At 41.5% G+C, this 19,873-nt stretch overlaps 1 pseudogene; it reads left to right on the top strand.

Annotated features, from left to right (window-relative positions):
• The first annotated feature begins 2 nt into the window (after positions 1 to 2).
• Positions 3 to 12,081, top strand: LOC140712003 (nuclear receptor coactivator 4 pseudogene; annotated as a pseudogene).
• The last annotated feature ends 7,792 nt before the right edge of the window (positions 12,082 to 19,873 follow it).

Here is a 19,873-nt window from a genome sequence, read left to right as displayed (position 1 = left end):
ACTTAATACCTAAAATAGAATCATTTCCTAGGAAAGTACGGGGTGGGAAGACTTGCAAGTAGTGGACTGTGCCCTGTTGAGCTTAGAGCCATATTTTGAGCCACATTTCAGTTTATTTTCCCAGGACGCTGAATAACACCACTAAGGGCATGAGCATCGACACATTAATAGCCTCTGATTTTCCAGAACTTTCAGTAAGACTAATCGAGCATAGTACGATACTTCTGAAGTATAGTGTGTTTCAGTAGTTAACCCAGAGAAACCTAAGAACCGAACACAAACTTTATTTTTATTGGAATCTTATGTTAACAGAAACCTTAAACAGTGATTCTTCTGCATCAAAAAATTAAAACATGTTAGATGTGTTTTCTTTTGAATTAATTCAGGGTATACCGGAGTATAAATGACATGTTAAAATTACCCTATGGCAACATACAGATAACCTGGAAGACTACAGGTTCCCAGGTATTTCCTGAAGAATTATTCTTTTCAGTTAACCCTAAATCTCACACTTAACCAAGTCAGGGAAAAGGAAACAATTCTGAAAAACAAGTACGTACTCTATCTCAAAGAAGTCAATTTCAGTTTCAGCTTTTGGGGAAGTTGAGTGTTTGACCATTTTAGGAAACACTGACACGCATGCCCTTGGGGAGTTTAGTATTTAACACCATCCTCTCACTAATATAATTTATGTAGCTATCAGTTGTTATAGTATAAACATACACCAGGTACAATTATAAACATAGTGCTGTGTCTTCAATCTTATAACCCTAAGGAGTAGGTAATATTAGCACCATTTTACAGATAAGGAAACAAGCACAGAGAGATTAAGTGACTTACCCAAGGTAACATAGCTAATAATTGGATTGAAATGTAAACCATCTAGCCATCTGGCTTCAGTCTTAACTACCATGCCATGTGCCACTTTATTTTGTACTATTTGGTCCTTTCTATTTACAAGAACAACAATCAAAATGCTTAGTTTCTAATTTTTATTCAAGACTGGACTAGGTGACCACCCCCCTGCCTTTTTTTTTTTTTTGAGACAGGATCTCACTGTGTTGCCCAGGCTGGAGTGCAGTGGCATGGTAGGATCATGGCTCACTGCAGCCTCCACCTCCTGAGTCAAGTGATTCTCCCACCTCAGCCTCCCAAGTAGCTGGGACTACAGTCACCTGCCACCATGCCCGGCTAATTTTTTTTGTATTTTTTTGTAGACATGGGGTTTCACCATGTTGTCCAGGCTGGTCTCAACTCCTGGGCTCAAGCGATCTACCCGCCTCGGTCTCCCAAAGTGCTGGGATGACAGGAGTGAGCCGCTACACCCAGCCAGTGTCCTTATTGCTTAAGGCACCGTACACTTTATTCTAGCACTTAACCTTGTGCTGCAATTGTGTGGTTTTTGTCTCCTGTCTATACAGTAAATGCTGAACATTTAAAATCTAATGTTTAGCACAGAGCAGGCAGTAAGTGCCTCCTGAATGAACACATGGCTCTGAGAAGCCTTATAACTACAGCCAAGTTACTTAGCATTCTGGGCCTCATTTTTAGGGCTAAAAAGTCCTTACCCTTGTTTCATAAAATGGTGAGGATCAAATAAAATTTTATATGTGAGGGTACTTTGTAAAGAACTAAGTAATACGTCTAGAGACCATGTGAGGAACTTTGTGGACCCATTCGCCAGTGAAACAAGCCTAACTAGTGAAAATTATAAACAAAACAACCATTTAAACAATCTGGAAATTGTCCTAAGGGCATACAGCTCGTTAAATGAAGAAACATTCAAGGAAACCTACTGAAACTTAATAAGAACAGCAAGTTTTTATCATCTCACCCAGCAACCATTTCTTTTTTGCTCCCTTTCAGCTCGGCAATGGCCACTCCAGGAGGGCGCAGTCAAGAACACAGGGCTTGCTCTTCCCCCAGCTCCTAGTTGAGGGTTATGGTACCTCCCAGGAGGCACAGGCCATCAGCATAGTAAAGGTAATTATGTAATTATAAAAGACAGTATAAATGCGTATTTCGTCATTCTTATTTATAGGGCAATTACAGAAAAAAACCATGTATACGCAAGATGCATTGTATTTGGGAGCCTATAACGTAGATAACATATTTAGTATTAACATCACAAAGGAAATGGAGGTAAGCAAAGCTGTATTTGCAGTACGAAAATGATACCAGATAGTAACTTGAATTCATAGAAATACACGAAGAGAACCACAAGAGGTAAATAATATTAATGTAATAAATGCTATAAATATATACTTGCTCTCCTTTTCTCAGTTTAAGAGACATTAGATTATATAAAGTAATTATAACTAAGTGTTGAGTTTGTAACATACAGATGTGATTACATAACAATGGCACAGCAAGAGGGAAAAAGGAATTGCACACTTGATATGTGGCTAGGTCAAATAATGCTTCTATATCTTACCGACACTTTTTTGTTGTTGTCGTTGTTGTTTGAGATGGAGTCTCACTCTCACCCAGGCTGGAGTGCAGTGGCACAATGTCTGCTCACTGCAACCTCCGCCTCCTGGGTTCAAGTGATTCTCCTGCCTCAGCCTCCCCAGTAGCTGGGATTACAGGGGTGCAACCACCACACCTGGCTAATTTTTGTATTTTTAGTAGAGACGAGGTTTCACCATGTTGGCCAGGCTGGTCCTGAACTCTCGACCTCAAGTGATCCACCCTCCTCTGCCTCCCAAAGTGCTGGGATTACAGGAGTGAGCCACCATGCCCAGCCTCTTATTGACATTCTTATGAACAGATCAGCAGTTTTAAAAGACCTCTTAAGCCTTCATACACTGCTGGTGAGAATTTAAAATGTTCCAGCTTCTTTGGAAAACAAGAAGACCACAAAAGGTGAAATGTAGAGTTGCCACTTGACTCAGCAATTTCACTCCCAGGTATATCCTCAAGAGAAGTGAGAACTTAAGTACTCACGATAGTTTGTATGCAAATGTTCATGGCAGCATCATTTAGAATAGCCAAAAAGCAGAAACAACCCAAACGTCCATAAACTGATGAATGGATAGATAAAATGTAATAGGAATATAATGAAATAATATTTGGCAATATAAAGTAATAAAGTAGTGATACATGCTAGACTATGGATGAACCTTGCAAACATTATGCTAAGTTGTAGAAGTCAGTTACGAAAGGTCACATAGTCTAATTTCATTTATTTGAAATATCCATAATAGTCAATCTCTAGAGACAGACGGTAGATTAGTAGCTGCATAGAGCTGGAGAAGAAGGGGGAGATTGTGCAGTTTTGGCTAAAGGATACAAGGTTTCTCTTTGGGGTGATAAAAATATTCTAAAATGGACTATGGTGGCACTTTGGGAGGCCAAGGTGGGAGGATCGCTTGAGCCCAGGAATTCGAGACCAGCCTGGGCAACATAGGGAGACCCTGTCTCTACAAAAATTAAAAACAAATTAAAAAATTAGCTGGGCATGGTGGTGTATGCTTGTGGTCCCAGCTACTCAGGAGGCTGAGGTGGGAGGATCCAGCCCAGGAGGTCAAGGATGCGGTGAGCCATGATCATGCCACTGCACTCCAGCCTGGGCAACCCAGCAAGACTTTGTCTCAAAAAAAAACAAAAAACAAAAAAAAACAAAAAACAAAACCCAAACAGAAAAATTGACTATGGTGATGCTTGCACAATTCTGTGAAGATACTAAAAACCACTGAGTTATACACTATATATGGCTGAGTTACATGCTATGTGAATTATATCTCAATAAAGTTGTTAGAGAAAAATTTAAAAAGCAGTATCTCAGTGTCCAGCCTAAGGCTCAGTGGTTCCAGTTCATTTGCTGGAGATCAGATGCTGGTTAGAGGCATGGCCAAAAGTGAATGCAGGTCTTACGCCTTCTAAATTTTGTCCACCCATTGTGCTACTTCTAGTGACCCTATGAAAGATGACACCCTGTATTGGGAATTCAACAGGTTTCTAGTGTTCCTTCCCAAGCTTCTCACTAGCAGATCATCCTGGCTTCATATCTGTTCATAGGGACACAAGCTGACCATCACGTACCTCATGCTGCACGCCAGGGCTTTGACCCCACCACTTCCATCTGTTGCACTGTAAACTCACCATGAGGAACACTGTCTTATTCCTACATTAGTGAAACTCTTCCCCACTCCTCCTCCTCAATAAAATGCTGACTTCACAATGCCAGGGGACCTATTGCTTCCTTAGAGACTCTTAACAAGATGCTCTTTGTAAGTGTCCTCAACTGCATCCCTGACAAATCATCTTTAACCACCTGTTAATGAGATCCTTCCCACCAGCTCTAAATGAGAAATTCCCATCCTGAGGGAGCAAACCCTGGCCTATTGTGTGACCTACTCTCCTTCTTTATTTGCTGCCAATCCTGCAAAGGAGGGGATTGGTTTTGTTTTGTTTTGTTTTGTTTTTGAGACATAGGCTTGCTCCCGGGTTCACGCCATTCTCCTGCCTCAGCCTCCCAAGTAGCTGGGACTACAGGCCCCCGCCACCACATGGGTATTTTTTGTAGAGACAGGATTTCACTGTGTTAGGCAGGGTGGTCTCGATCTCCTGACCTTGTGATGCGCCCGCCTTGGCCTCCCAAAGTGCTGGGATTACAGGCGTGAGCCACCGCGCCCGGCCCAAAGAAGGGAATTTTAAGGTGGCCCCTCTGAACTTGAGACTGCATCTGTAAGATGAAAATTACGATACCTACTTCCAGACCAAGGGAGAGTTTTAAGTTAGGTAGAAAATGTGAGACTATCTAGGAGAGTCAAGAGCCACAGTAGATTCTCCCTACTGTGTGTAGTGGTGGAGAAAGCCTGTCCACTATTCCAAGTTTTGTCCCTCTTAGTGAAATGCTCCATTTGGAGGCGATTGTTGTCTTCTGCATTTGCCACTAGATGGCACTTTTGGTTAACTCATGGGACCAATGGCCACTGAGCCCTCAGAAGGAAGCAGACAGAGAACTGCACTGGTGAAATGCAGAGCTAGGTAGCATCCAGCAGAATGCCATGAGAGCCGAAGTGAATCCTGAAAAATGAATAGGAATAACCAAGACAGAGGAGGAGGCAGAACTGAAGAGAGGAGGTGAGGAAGAGGGAGAGATAGTGGTGCAATGGGAAGAGGGTTCCAGGCAAAAGAAAAAGCATGTGTGAAAACACAGAGAAGAGACTGGCCCATTCAGGAAACTGAAATAGAATCATGGGCTGCTTAATGATGTTTCCATGAAGAACAGACCACATATACAACCCATAAGATTATATGAGGAGCTAAAAATTCCTGTCACCTAGTAGCATCATAGCTGCCATAATGTTGTAAAGCAATTGCTTTATTTTTTAAATAAATATAGTGTAGCTAAGTGTACAGTGTTTATAAAGTCTACAGTGGTATAATGTCCTAGGCCTTCACATTCACTCACCACTCACTCACTGACTTACTCAGAGCAACTTCCAGTCCTGCAAGCTCCATTCATGCTAAGTACCATTTTAAAAAATCTTTTATATCATATTTTTACTGTACCTTTTCTATTTTTAGATATACAAATATCGACCATTGTGTTACAATTGCCTACGTTGTTCAGTACAGTACACATGCTGTACAGGTTTGTAACATCACGCAAACATCACAGAGTGTACTTACAAACACAGCGTGTAAGTGTACTCTGTGATGTTTACACAGTAACAAAATCTCCCAAACAGTGGGAGATGAGGCTGGAGCTGTACACAGGGCACATCAAGAAAGATTTGGGAGCTGTAATAATAGTGTCAGCGAAATCGGAATTTATTGCCTGACTTTTAAATTATTTGGATTTGTGCAGCTGATAAACACTATGGTGGTTTTTCCCATAAAAAAGGAAAAAGAAAAAAAAGCACGTGCAGCATTCCAGAGGTTTGTGTGTTACAGATCCCTGCTGTGGCCAGTGTTCATACTTACAGTACAGTAACCACTTGTCACATGTAGATATTGAGTACTAGAAATGTGACTGTGACTGAGAACCTTTTAAATGTACTGAATTTTTATTAAAGAGCCAATACAGCACGGCACAGTTCTAGACTGTTTTTCCCACTGCTGCCAATGAATGTGTTCACTTTTCAAAATTCTTCAAAGACTAAGCCTTATGTACAGAGGAGTCCAATTTATTGGACAGTGCAGATATAGATTTCCAGCTTCACAGCAAGCTCTGCTGGACAGTGTTGGTCTAGATACAGGGAGACCAGTTGAGAGGCTAATGAAGTGATGGGACAAGAGATGATTTTTTTTTTTTTTTTGAGACTGAGTCTTGTTCTGTCGCCCAGGCTGGAGTGCAGTGGCACAATCTCGGCTCACTGCAACCTCCGCCTCTTGAGTTCAAGCAATTCTCCTGCCTCAGCTCCCCGAGTAGCTGGGATTACAGGCACCCACCACCATACCCAGCTAATTATTGTATTTTTGGTAGAGACAGGGTTTCACCATGTTGGCCACGCTGGTCTCGAACTCCTGATCTCAGGTGACCCACCCGCCTCGATGTCCCAAAGTGCTGGGATTACAGGTGTGAGCCACAGTGCCCAGCCAGTAGATGATGATCTTGAACTTCGAGCACTGGCAGCAGTGGGGTTACAGAGATGTTAAAACTAAAATTATTAGAACTTGACTTGAATGTGGGATGTGGTAAAAAAGAGGGAGAAATGGAAGATGACCGTAGGCTTCTTCTTGAAGATATTGGTGGGATCACTCCAAGCTGTGAAATATAGAAAAACATTTTTGGACTAAAAAATGACAATTTTCTCGTTGCAAATGTTGAGATTAAAGAGCCAAGGGGCATATAGGTAGTGACATAGACTACATAGAAAAATGGCTATGGTGCTGGAATATATGAATTCCTGTAGGTCAGAGGTATAGCTCCAGGTATCACAGGCAGACCTCATCTATCAGCTTAAAGAGGAGACACTTTAGCCGTGGGCCCAGTAATAACTGAAGCCATAGACTTGATCAGGAGTCCAGGGGTTAGGGGTGTAAGGATACAAAGGAAATGGAAAATAAGCCAAGAAAAGGAGAGCAGTAATCAAAGGCTTCAAATATGGTAGAAATGATTTAAGATGGAAATAACAAGTTTCTGTTGATATTTGCAACAAAAAAAAGTCATCTGTGGCTTTTACTGGAGCAGTCTGAGTGGGAGAAGTGGGGGACTGGAGGGCAGATCACAGTGTCACAGAGATATTAAGGCTGGAATTTCCTAATTTTAGATTTTTAGGAAAAAGCACAGGAAGAAGGGAAAGGGGGATATATAATGGAAGAGGGAAATTCTAAAATATATTATCTTAATGGCAGAAATGTGGATATGGAAGAGCCTGTGGTGAAGCAATTGAAGATTAGAAGACATAGGAAAGCTGGCTGGGCATAGTGGCTTACGCCTGTAATCCCAGCACTTTGGGAGGCAAAAGTTGGTGGATCACCTGAGGCCAGGAGTTGAGACCACCTTGGGCAACATGGCCAAACCCCGTCTCTACGAAAAATATAAAAATTAGCTGGGTGTGGTGTGCATGCCTGTAATTCCAGCTACTTGGGAGGCTGAGGCATGAGAATCCCTTGAACCCAGGAAGCAAAGGTTGTGGGGAGGCAGAGGTTGTGGTGGGCCAGCATCGCACTATTGCATTCCAGCCTGGGCAATAGAGCGAGGCTCTGTCTCAAAAAAAAAACAAAAAAAAAAAAAACAAAAACAAAATAGGAAAGCATGGAGAAATGATGGAGGTATTAGAGATGGAAAGGAATGCAATCAGAGCACAAATAGAGCACAAGACACCTCTCCTCAGAGACAGGGAGGGAGAAAGAAACAAAGGGTGTTGGAAGTGGGTTTACAGATAGCTAGCAAGTAGGAAATTCCAGGCCAGGCGCAGTGGCTCACGCCTGTAATCCCAGCACTTTGGGAGGCCAAGGCGGATGGATCACGAGGTCAGGAGATCGAGACCATCCTGGCTAACACGGTGAAACCCTATCTCTACTAAAACTACAAAAAAATAGCCGGGCGTGGTGGTGGCCGCCTGTCGTCCCAGCTACTCGGGAGGCTGACAGGAGAATCGCTTGAACCCAGGAGGCAGAGGTTGCAGTGAGCTGAGATCATGCCACTGCACTCCAGCTTGGGCGACAGAGTGAGATTCCATCTCAAAAAAAAAAAAGAAGTAAATTCCAGAGGTAGATCCCACTCTATCAAGTTAGGTCTAATCGGTGGACATCACACACCAGGTACAACTATTACTCTTTCTTCTATAACAAACACAATTTAGCACATATTTAAAAATACATATTAAATAAGATAGATTTTATTCTATCCCATTTTCTCTCTGCTTGAGAATATAAATACCACTTCATAACAGAGGAAAACATTTACTCACTGGTGTTGCTTGTATCTTGTCTTATTATTAATTTGTTTTATTGTATTAGCAAATGAAAGACACTGTTCATTTTCTACCTATTGTGAGCTATCCTTCAAATACTTTCAGGTTGCGTGTTTTATAGGTTGGCCTTGAATATCTTATTTTATTAATCATAATTAGACTCTTGTACCCTCTTAACAGACCATTGTCTTTAACCAGTTTCAAAAAATTATTCCTCTCTTGTTTCTCCCGTACTGTGAGCATCTCTTACAAAACTGTTAGCCAAGGTAACTCCTTAAAAGGTCATCCTTGTGATTTAGGGACTGAGGCAAATTCTTTCAACTCAAAGTTGCCCTAAATTCTGTCCCCAGGCAAACAGCTTGCCATCTTGGCGCACACACACACAATGAAATACATGTTCATTTATGTACTCAAAAAGTATACAGTGACAGATTTCCCAAGGCATATTAGAATTTTAGTTGCTGCTTGTACTAGAACTGTTTCTTTAGCATAGCTCCTCAATTTCTTTCTCCATTGGATGCAATTCTAGGGGAACTGCCAATCATCTTAACCTTTCCTGGCCATGGAATGGGTATGAGACTCAAGGTAGGCAAATAAGAAAGATCATCTCTCTTTGGAATTTAAAAAGTTTTATTGAGATATAAGAGGCATACAATAAATTACATACATTTAAAGTATGTAATTCGACAAATTATGGGATATGTATATACCTGTGAAACCATTCTCACCATTGAAATAATGAACTTGTCCATCATCCCGCAAAGGTTCCTTGTGCCATTCTGTAATCCTTACCTCCTGTCCCTCCCCACCCCCATCCCCTTTCCCAGGCAACCACTTATCTGCTTTCTGTCACTATACTTTAGCTTGCAATGTCTGGCATTTTATATAAATGAATCATACAGGATATAGTCATCGTTAGCTTCTTTCACTCAGTGTAATTATTTTGAGATTCCTGCATGTTGTTGTGTCAACAGTCCATTCTTTTTTATTGCTGAATATTATTCTATAGTATGGACAGACCACAATTTATTTATGTATTCACCTATTGATGGACATTTGAATTGTTTTCCATTTCTGGCTATTAAAAATAAAGCTGCTATGAACATTTGTATGTAATCCTTACATGGCCATACACTTTTATTTCTCTTGGGTAAATTCCTAAGAGTACAGTAGCAGAATCATATGGTAGATATTTCTTAAGAAACTACCTAACAGTTTTCCAAAGTGGTCAAACCATTTAAATTCCCACCAACCATGTATAAGAGTTCTAGTTCTTCCATATCCTTATCAACACTTGGTATGTCTATTTAATTTTAGCCATGGTAATAGGGGTGATGTGGTACCTTACTTGGGTTTTGATTTGCAGTTCCATAATGATAAATGTTGTTGAGCTTATTTGCCATCGATATATCTTCTTGTATCTGTTCAAATCTTTGCCCATTTTAAAATTGAATTTTTGAATGTTGAGAGTTCTTTACATATCATGGGTAGGATATAAGTCCATTTTGTGCTGCTATAACAGAATACCTGAGACTATGTAATTTATAAAGAACAGGAGTTTCTCTCATAGTCTGGTGGCTGGGAAACCCAAGATCAAGACACAGCAGATTTATTCTCTGGTTCAAGCTGGCACCCTTGTTGGTGTGTCTTCAGAGTGGGAGAATTGTGTTCCTCATGTGGCTGATGCAAGACTCCTTACATGGGGTCAGAGCAATAGTAGATAATACTGTTCTATGTGAAGAATAAAGGAGGAAACAAAAAGGTTCCAGTCAGTTGGAAAGATTCCCTTTAAAAAGCCTCCTCAGGAGGTTTGTGTGGGGCTGTGTCCCTGTCCACCCCAAAGTCCCCTTGGATCACCCGAAGAGGGATTGGGAGCTGTAGCAGTGAGCAGAATGAATACCTCACATGACCAGAGTGGCTGCTCCAGTAATAGAGAACCCCTTTTGAGGTATAGTAATGCATGGAGGGACTTAGAGCTTGCTATTGGTGGAGTTCCCTGGGCCGAACAGCAAATTAAAGATAACTTGTGAAAAGTCAAAGCTTGGGTTCACAGTTGTATAAGCTGTCACCTGGAATGCCTTACGAACTGTGAGGTGGCTGTATGAACAGTTAGACCTCATCTATCAGCTTAAAAGGAGATATTTCAGCCGCAGGCCCAGCAGCTCTACTGGTTATTGGGCCAGTTCGATGGTCTTATTCATTAACTGAAGTGCACCCCAAACAAAGATCTAGCCAATCAAGTCTCTGTGTGCCTGGAGGGACTGGGCAGTTTGACCCCTAAGTTTGAAGATTCAACAGTCCTGCTCTTTGAAGCAGACACAACTGCTCTGCATGACTATCACCACATTTGGGTTTCTCAAGACAATTCAAATTCCTTAGCACTTCATGCCTCATGCTAACTCATCAAATATTAGGCCTTTCCTGGAGAAGAAAGGCTATATCCTAATGCCAGAGCAGAAGTCAGCATCCAGCATCACAGATGTCCCTCTAAGTGAATGGCTCCTTGGAAGCAACCATACCAGTGGTCTTCAGGAACAACCCCCCAGGACTGGCTCACCAAAAAGCAGACCTTGGAGAATAGACTTCTTCTAGAGCCTGCACTTTCTTCAGTAATGTCTCAGGCAACCTAAAGGGCTTTCAAAACTTGCTCCTCAAGAGTCAGCAATAAGAAGTTCCTGAAAAACCGAGTTACCCAAAGTGACAGCATTTTACTACCAGTTCCTTCTTCATTTAATTGAAAAGGTGGAAGATCTAGAGCTTTCTGATCAAGATGCGATGGATCTGGCTGGCTGGCTGGTGATTCCCCAGGAATCCCATAAGCTGGAGAAGGCTGAGAATGGCAGTTGTGAAACCAGTGATAAGTTTATATTCTTGTTCCAGTCCTACAATATGAATGACTGGCTTGTCAAAACCAACTCCTATATCAACTGTTGGGGCAACCAGGCCAGCAGTGTAGAGATTTTGAAAAACCTGGGTAATGTGAAGTGCCTGAATGACTACTTGGAGGCCAAGAAACTATTGTCTATCCTCAGCATCATTTCTGAGGATTGACTTGTCCAGAACCATCAGGACCCATATAAAGTAAAGGACATATGCAAAGTCAATGAGCCCTGCAAAAGTTTTTCAGAGTGTATGATGAGAATTGAGAAGGAAGCTCTGTATAAGTGGCTTCTAAAGAAAGATGGACAAAAAAATGGGATGCCTGTGGAACCCAAACCTGAACCTGAGAAGCATCGATTCTCTGAATATGTGGCCCTGTCCTTCAAGAAAAGAACAAGCTAAGGCATCAAAGGCAATGGCTCCTTCTAGAATTGCTGATTCCAAGTCATAAACAACAGTCCCTTGTCAGAGTGGCTCATTGGGCCCCCACATAAGGAAGGAAGTCCCAAGGAAGTGCCTAGTACTGAGGACGGGGCTGGCCAACAAAAGCTTAAAAGCCCTACACTCACTTCCTGGTGTCCCTTTAATACAGCTGACTGGGTCCTGCCAGGAAAGAAGATGGGCACCCTCAGCCAGTGATTGTCTGGAGAAGACAAGTGGCTACTTCGGAAGAAGGGCCAGGAAGTATTACTTAATCCACCCCTACAGGAGGAACATAACTTCCCCCAAGACCATGATGACTACCCTACAGTTTGTGATCTCTTTGCCTGTATGAACCATAAAAGTCGAGAAAGAGAAGTGATTATATCAAACTCCTCTACAGATGTGAAGGAACAGACAAGAGTTCAGCAGCTTTTCTGCAGATTATTACACATCCATGAGCTGAGTGACTGTGGCTTGCCAAATCATTGTATTTCTGGGTCTGACCAGTTAGCTTAGTCCCTTTCCTGCCTAAATTTGAACTAGTGAAGCAAAATACATCATTGGATTATGAGTTACCATTTAAACAAAAAAGGCTGAGGTGACTCAGTTCTTTCCTTTTGACAGAAGTATTAATTCACTCCATTCTAGAAATGTAGCACCTTGGTGGAGTTTTTCACAAGCCTCCTAGGCTCCTTAGATTGAGTTATTACTAAAAGTACATTAAAACACCATAGTTTTAAAAAGGAAGTATTTCTGTAATTGAAGTGTATTCTAAAGCTAGTAAACTTCCCTTTTAATTGCCCCTTAGCTGCTTCTCTTGCTGTGTTTTCTTTTATTAGAGGCTGAAATAATTTTTCTGTTCAATTAATATATATTTTGCACAAAAAATTAATCCTGCCAGTAGTGATTACCAAAACATGTACTAATAATCTTGGTAATTTTTGACATTAATTACCAAACATTTTAGCCTACATTAGTTTTACATTATTTTTCTTCTTCACTTGAAAGAAACTGAGTTACTGCAATTTTTTTTTTAAATTTATTTATTATTATTAAACTTCAAGTTGTAGGGTACATGTGCACAACGTGCAGGTTTGCTACATATGTATACTTGTGCCATGTTGGTGTGCTGCACCCATCAACTCGTCATTTACATCAGGTATAACTCCCAATGCAATCCCTCCCCCCTCCCCCCTCCCCATGATAGGCCCCGGTGTGTGATGTTCCCCTTCCCGAGTCCAAGTGATCTCATTGTTCAGTTCCCGCCTATGAGTGAGAACATGCGGTGTTTGGTTTTCTGTTCTTGTGATAGTTTGCTGAGAATGATGGTTTCCAGCTGCATCCATGTCCCTACAAAGGACACAAACTCATCCTTTTTTATGGCTGCATAGTATTCCATGGTGTATATGTGCCACATTTTCTTAATCCAATCTGTCACTGATGGACATTTGGGTTGATTCCAAGTCTTTGCTATTGTGAATAGTGCTGCAATAAACATACGTGTGCATGTGTCTTTATAGCAGCATAATTTATAATCCTTTGGGTATATACCCAGTAATGGGATGGCTGGGTCATATGGTACATCTAGTTCTAGATCCTTGAGGAATCGCCATACTGTTTTCCATAATGGTTGAACTAGTTTACACTCCCACCAACAGTGTAAAAGTGTTCCTATTTCTCCACATCCTCTCCAGCACCTGTTGTTTCCTGACTTTTGAATGATCACCATTCTAACTGGTGTGAGATGGTATCTCATTGTGGTTTTGATTTGCATTTCTCTGATGGCCAGTGATGATGAGCATTTTTTCATGTGTCTGTTGGCTGTATGAATGTCTTCTTTTGAGAAATGTCTGTTCATATCCTTTGCCCACTTTTGGATGGGGTTGTTTGTTTTTTTCTTGTAAATTTGTTTGAGTTCTTTGTAGGTTCTGGATATTAGCCCTTTGTCAGATGAGTAGATTGCAAAAATTTTCTCCCATTCTGTAGGTTGCCTGTTCACTCTGATGGTAGTTTCTTTTGCTGTGCAGAAGCTCTTTAGTTTAATGAGATCCCATTTGTCAATTTTGGCTTTTGCTGCCGTTGCTTTTGGTGTTTTAGACATGAAGTCTTTGCCCATGCCTATGTCCTGAATGGTACTACCTAGGTTTTCCTCTAGGATTTTTATGGTATTAGGTCTAACATTTAAGTCTCTAATCCATCTTGAATTAATTTTCGTATAAGGAGTAAGGAAAGGATCCAGTTTCAGCTTTCTACTTATGGCTAGCCAATTTTCCCAGCACCATTTATTAAATAGGGAATCCTTTCCCCATTTCTTGTTTCTCTCAGGTTTGTCAAAGATCAGATGGCTGTAGATGTGTGGTATTATTTCTGAGGACTCTGTTCTGTTCCATTGGTCTATATCTCTGTTTTGGTACCAGTACCATGCTGTTTTGGTTACTGTAGCCTTGTAGTATAGTTTGAAGTCAGGTAGCGTGATGCCTCCAGCTTTGTTCTTTTGACTTAGGATTGTCTTGGAGATGCGGGCTCTTTTTTGGTTCCGTATGAACTTTAAAGCAGTTTTTTCCAATCCTGTGAAGAAGCTCATTGGTAGCTTGATGGGGATGGCATTGAATCTATAAATTACCTTGGGCAGTATGGCCATTTTCACGATATTGATTCTTCCTATCCATGAGCATGGTATGTTCTTCCATTTGTTTGTGTCCTCTTTGATTTCACTGAGCAGTGGTTTGTAGTTCTCCTTGAAGAGGTCCTTTACATCCCTTGTCAGTTGGATTCCTAGGTATTTTATTCTCTTTGAAGCAATTGTGAATGGAAGTTCATTCCTGATTTGGCTCTCTGTTTGACTGTCACTGGTGTATAAGAATGCTTGTGATTTTTGCACATTAATTTTGTATCCTGAGACTTTGCTGAAGTTGCTTATCAGCTTAAGGAGATTTTGGGCTGAGACAATGGGGTTTTCTAAATATACAATCATGTCGTCTGCAAACAGGGACAATTTGACTTCTTCTTTTCCTAACTGAATCCCCTTGATTTCTTTCTCTTGCCTGATTGCCCTAGCCAGAACTTCCAACACTATGTTGAATAGGAGTGGTGAGAGAGGGCATCCCTGTCTTGTGCCAGTTTTCAAAGCGAATTTTTCCAGTTTTTGCCCATTCAGTATGATATTGGCTGTGGGTTTGTCATAAATAGCTCTTATGATTTTGAGGTACGTTCCATCAATACCAAATTTATTGAGCGTTTTTAGCATGAAGGGCTGTTGAATTTTGTCAAAAGCCTTTTCTGCATCTATTGAGATAATGATGTGGTTCTTGTCTTTGGTTCTGTTTATATGCTGTATTATGTTTATTGATTTGCGAATGTTGAACCAGCCTTGCATCCCAGGGATGAAGCCCACTTGATCATGGTGGATAAGCTTTTTGATGTGCTGCTGAATCCGGTTTGCCAGTATTTTATTGAGGATTTTTGCATCGATGTTCATCAGGGATATTGGTCTAAAATTCTCTTTTTTTGTTGTGTCTCTGCCAGGCTTTGGTATCAGGATGATGTTGGCCTCATAAAATGAGTTAGGGAGGATTCCCTCTTTTTCTATTGATTGGAATAGTTTCAGAAGGAATGGTACCAGCTCCTCCTTATACCTCTGGTAGAATTCAGCTGTGAATCCATCTGGTCCTGGACTTTTTTTGGTTGGTAGGCTATTAATTATTGCCTCAATTTCAGAGCCTACTATTGGTCTATTCAGGGATTCAACTTCTTCCTGGTTTAGTCTTGGAAGAGTGTAAGTGTCCAGGAAATTATCCATTTCTTCTAGATTTTCCAGTTTATTTGCGTAGAGGTGTTTATAGTATTCTCTGATGGTAGTTTGTATTTCTGTGGGGTCGGTGGTGATATCCCCTTTATCATTTTTAATTGCGTCGATTTGATTCTTCTCTCTTTTCTTCTTTATTAGTCTTGCTAGCGGTCTGTCAATTTTGTTGATCTTTTCAAAAAACCAACTCCTGGATTCATTGATTTTTTGGAGGGTTTTTTGTGTCTCTATCTCCTTCAGTTCTGCTCTGATCTTAGTTATTTCTTGCCTTCTGCTAGCTTTCGAATGTGTTTGCTCTTGCTTCTCTAGTTCTTTTAATTGCGATGTTAGAGTGTCAATTTTAGATCTTTCCTGCTTTCTCTTGTGGGCATTTAGTGCTATAAATTTCCCTCTACACACTGCTTTAAATGTGTCCCAGAGATTCTGGTATGTTGTATCTTTGTTCTCATTGGTTTCAAAGAACATCTTTATTTCTGCCTTCATTTCGTTATGTACCCAGTAGTCATTCAGGAGCAGGTTGTTCAGTTTCCATGTAGTTGAGCGGTTTTGATTGAGTTTCTTAGTCCTGAGTTCTAATTTGATTGCACTGTGGTCTGAGAGACAGTTTGTTATAATTTCTGTTCTTGTACATTTGCTGAGGAGTGCTTTACTTCCAATTACGTGGTCAATTTTGGAGTAAGTACGATGTGGTGCTGAGAAGAATGTATATTCTGTTGATTTGGGGTGGAGAGTTCTATAGATGTCTATTAGGTCTGCTTGCTGCAGAGATGAGTTCAATTCCTGGATATCCTTGTTAACTTTCTGTCTCGTTGATCTGTCTAATGTTGACAGTGGAGTGTTGAAGTCTCCCATTATTATTGTATGGGAGTCTAAGTCTCTTTGTAAGTCTCTAAGGACTTGCTTTATGAATCTGGGTGCTCCTGTACTGGGTGCATATATATTTAGGATAGTTAGCTCTTCCTGTTGAATTGATCCCTTTACCATTATGTAATGGCCTTCTTTGTCTCTTTTGATCTTTGATGGTTTAAAGTCTGTTTTATCAGAGACTAGTATTGCAACCCCCGCTTTTCTGTGTTCTCCATTTGCTTGGTAAATCTTCCTCCATCCCTTTATTTTGAGCCTATGTATGTCTCTGCGTGTGAGATGGGTCTCCTGAATACAGCAGACTGATGGGTCTTGACTCTTTATCCAGTTTGCCAGTCTGTGTCTTTTAATTGGAGCATTTAGTCCATTTACATTTAAGGTTAAGATTGTTATGTGTGAACTTGATCCTGCCATTATGATATTAACTGGTTATTTTGCTCGTTAGTTGATGCAGTTTCTTCCTAGCCTTGATGGTCTTTACATTTTGGCATGTTTTTGCAATGGCTGGTACCAGTTGTTCCTTTCCATGTTTAGTGCTTCCTTCAGGGTCTCTTGTAAGGCAGGCCTAGTGGTGACAAAATCTCTAAGCATTTGCTTATCTGTAAAGGATTTTATTTCTCCTTCACTTATGAAACTTAGTTTGGCTGGATATAAAATTCTGGGTTTAAAATTCTTTTCTTTAAGAATGTTGAATATTGGCCCCCACTCTCTTCTGGCTTGAAGAGTTTCTGCCGAGAGATCTGCTGTTAGTCTGATGGGCTTCCCTTTGTGGGTAACCCGACCTTTCTCTCTGGCTGCCCTTAAGATTTTTTCCTTCATTTCAACTTTGGTGAATCTGGCAATTATGTGTCTTGGAGTTGCTCTTCTCGAGGAGTATCTTTGTGGCGTTCTCTGTATTTCCTGGATTTGAATGTTGGCCTGCCCTACTAGGTTGGGGAAGTTCTCCTGGATGATATCCTGAAGAGTGTTTTCCAACTTGGTTCCATTTTCCCCCTCACTTTCAGGTACCCCAATCAGACGTAGATTTGGTCTTTTTACATAATCCCATACTTCTTGCAGGCTTTGTTCATTTCTTTTTCTTCTTTTTTCTTTTGGTTTCTCTTCTCGCTTCATTTCATTCATTTGATCCTCAATCGCTGACATTCTTTCTTCCAGTTGATCGAGTCGGTTACTGAAGCTTGTGCATTTGTCACGTATTTCTCGTGCCATGTTTTTCGTCTCTTTCATTTCGTTTGTGAGCTTCTCTGCATTAATTACTCTAGTCATCAATTCTTCCACTTTTTTTTCAAGATTTTTAGTTTCTTTGCGCTGGGTACGTAATTCCTCCTTTAGCTCTGAGAAATTTGATGGACTGAAGCCTTCTTCTCTCATCTCGTCGAAGTCATTCTCCGTCCAGCTTTGATCTGTTGCTGGCGATGAGCTGCGCTCCTTTGCCGGGGGAGATGCGCTCTTATTTTTTGAATTTCCAGCTTTTCTGCCCTGCTTTTTCCCCATCTTTGTGGTTTTATCTGCCTCTGGTCTTTGATGATGGTGATGTACTGATGGGGTTTTGGTGTAGGTGTCCTTCCTGTTTGATAGCTTTCCTTCTAACAGTCAGGATCCTCAGCTGTAGGTTGTAGCTGTAGGAGATTGCTTGAGGTCCACTCCAGACCCTGTTTGCCTGGGTATCAGCAGCAGAGGCTGCAGAAGATAGTATATTTCTGAACAGCGAGTGTACCTGTCTGATTCTTGCTTTGGAAGCTTCCTCTCAGGGGTGTACTCCACCCTGTGAGGTGTGGGGTGTCAGACTGCCCCTAGTGGGGGATGTCTCCCAGTTAGGCTACTCAGGGGTCAGGGACCCACTTGAGCAGGGAGTCTGGCCCTTCTCAGATCTCAACCTCCGTGTTGGGAGATCCACTGCTCTCTTCAAAGCTGTCAGACAGAGTCGTTTGCGTCTGCAGAGCTGCTGCGTTTGTTATTGTTTACTGTGCCCTGTCCCCAGAGGTGGAGTCTACAGAGACAGGCAGGTTTCCTTGAGCTGCTGTGAGCTCCACCCAGTTCGAGCTTCCCAGCAGCTTTGTTTACCTACTTAAGCCTCAGCAATGGCGGGCGCCCCTCCCCCAGCCTCGCTGCTGCCTTGCCGGTAGATCACAGACTGCTGTGCTAGCAATGAGGGAGGCTCCGTGGGTGTGGGACCCTCCCAGCCAGGTGTGGGATATGATATCCTGGTGTGCCGGTTTGCTTAAAGCGCAGTATTGGGGTGGGAGTTACCCGATTTTCCAGGTGTTGTGTGTCTCAGTTCCCCTGGCTAGGAAAAGGGATTCCCTTCCCCCTTGCGCTTTCCAGGTGAGGCAATGCCTCGCCCTGCTTCAGCTCTCGCTGGTCGGGCTGCAGCAGCTGACCAGCACCGATCGTCTGGCACTCCCCAGTGAGATGAACCCAGTACCTCAGTTGAAAATGCAGAAATCACCGGTCTTCTGTGTCGCTCGCGCTGGGAGTTGGAGACTGGAGCTGTTCCTATTCGGCCATCTTGCTCCGCCCCTCAATTTTTTTTCTTTATTCCTTTTTTCTCAATCAAGCTTGTCCAACTCATGGCCCACAGTCCCCAGGATGTCTTTGAATGCAGCCCAACACAAATTTGTAAATTTTCCTAAAACATTATGAGTTTTTTTCTTTTTTGCAATTTTTTTTAGCTCATTAATTATTATTAGTGTATTTTATGTGTGGCCCAAGATAATAATTCTTCCTATGTGGCCCAGGGAAGCCAAAAGACTGGACATCCCTGCTCTAAATGTTATTAGAGTATCCAGTGAGCTCTTTTGGAAGGGCTCTGTATTAAGACCATTTTTCAAGGTAGTTTTAGACTCTTTTCAAAATACTCTATAAATCTATGTAGGGTTTAAAAAAGCCCCAGTGCCAACTAAGAGCAAATAGGTAAGACACATTGGAAACGTAGTGTAGTACTTGAACCACTCACTATCCTAGGGATTATTGGTGTATTCTCTGTAAATGGAAGCTGAGCTTGACCCCTGGTACTTTTAACTAGGGATAAAGTTGTCCTCTCACTGCAAGCACAGCATACCTGTACCTCCAAAAGTACAATGCAGTGACATTTTAGTAAACAGGCTGCTTACAACACTTGTACCTTGGGATGTTCATTGAAGCTTTATGAAAACTACTGATGTTTTCTCAGTATCTTTAAACTCATGTCCATGCTTTAAAAAGTCTGCAAGAGAGAACTGGGTTTTATGTTTTAAAATTCTCTTAAGACATCTTCACCACTTTCCTGACTTTGGAACTATGAAGTTTCTCAACTGCCTATGTTATTGGAAGTACTTTTGGGAAAATGTCATGGTCTCACAATGTCACTGTCATACAGTTTCACTAAAGTTCTTTGAACCACAGCTGAAAAAGAGCTTTGTATTATTCCTTAAGCCCCACCCAGGTATCATTTAGAACTATAATAATAATAAAGATGATGGGTAAGAACAACTTAAGGACGGCTGGGCACGGTGGCTCATGCCTGTAATCCCAGCACTTTGGGAGGCTG

This window comes from Chlorocebus sabaeus, chromosome 7, assembly GCF_047675955.1.
Source record: "Chlorocebus sabaeus isolate Y175 chromosome 7, mChlSab1.0.hap1, whole genome shotgun sequence".
NCBI lineage: Eukaryota > Metazoa > Chordata > Mammalia > Primates > Cercopithecidae > Chlorocebus > Chlorocebus sabaeus.
This window is presented reverse-complemented; position numbering and strand designations above follow the sequence as displayed.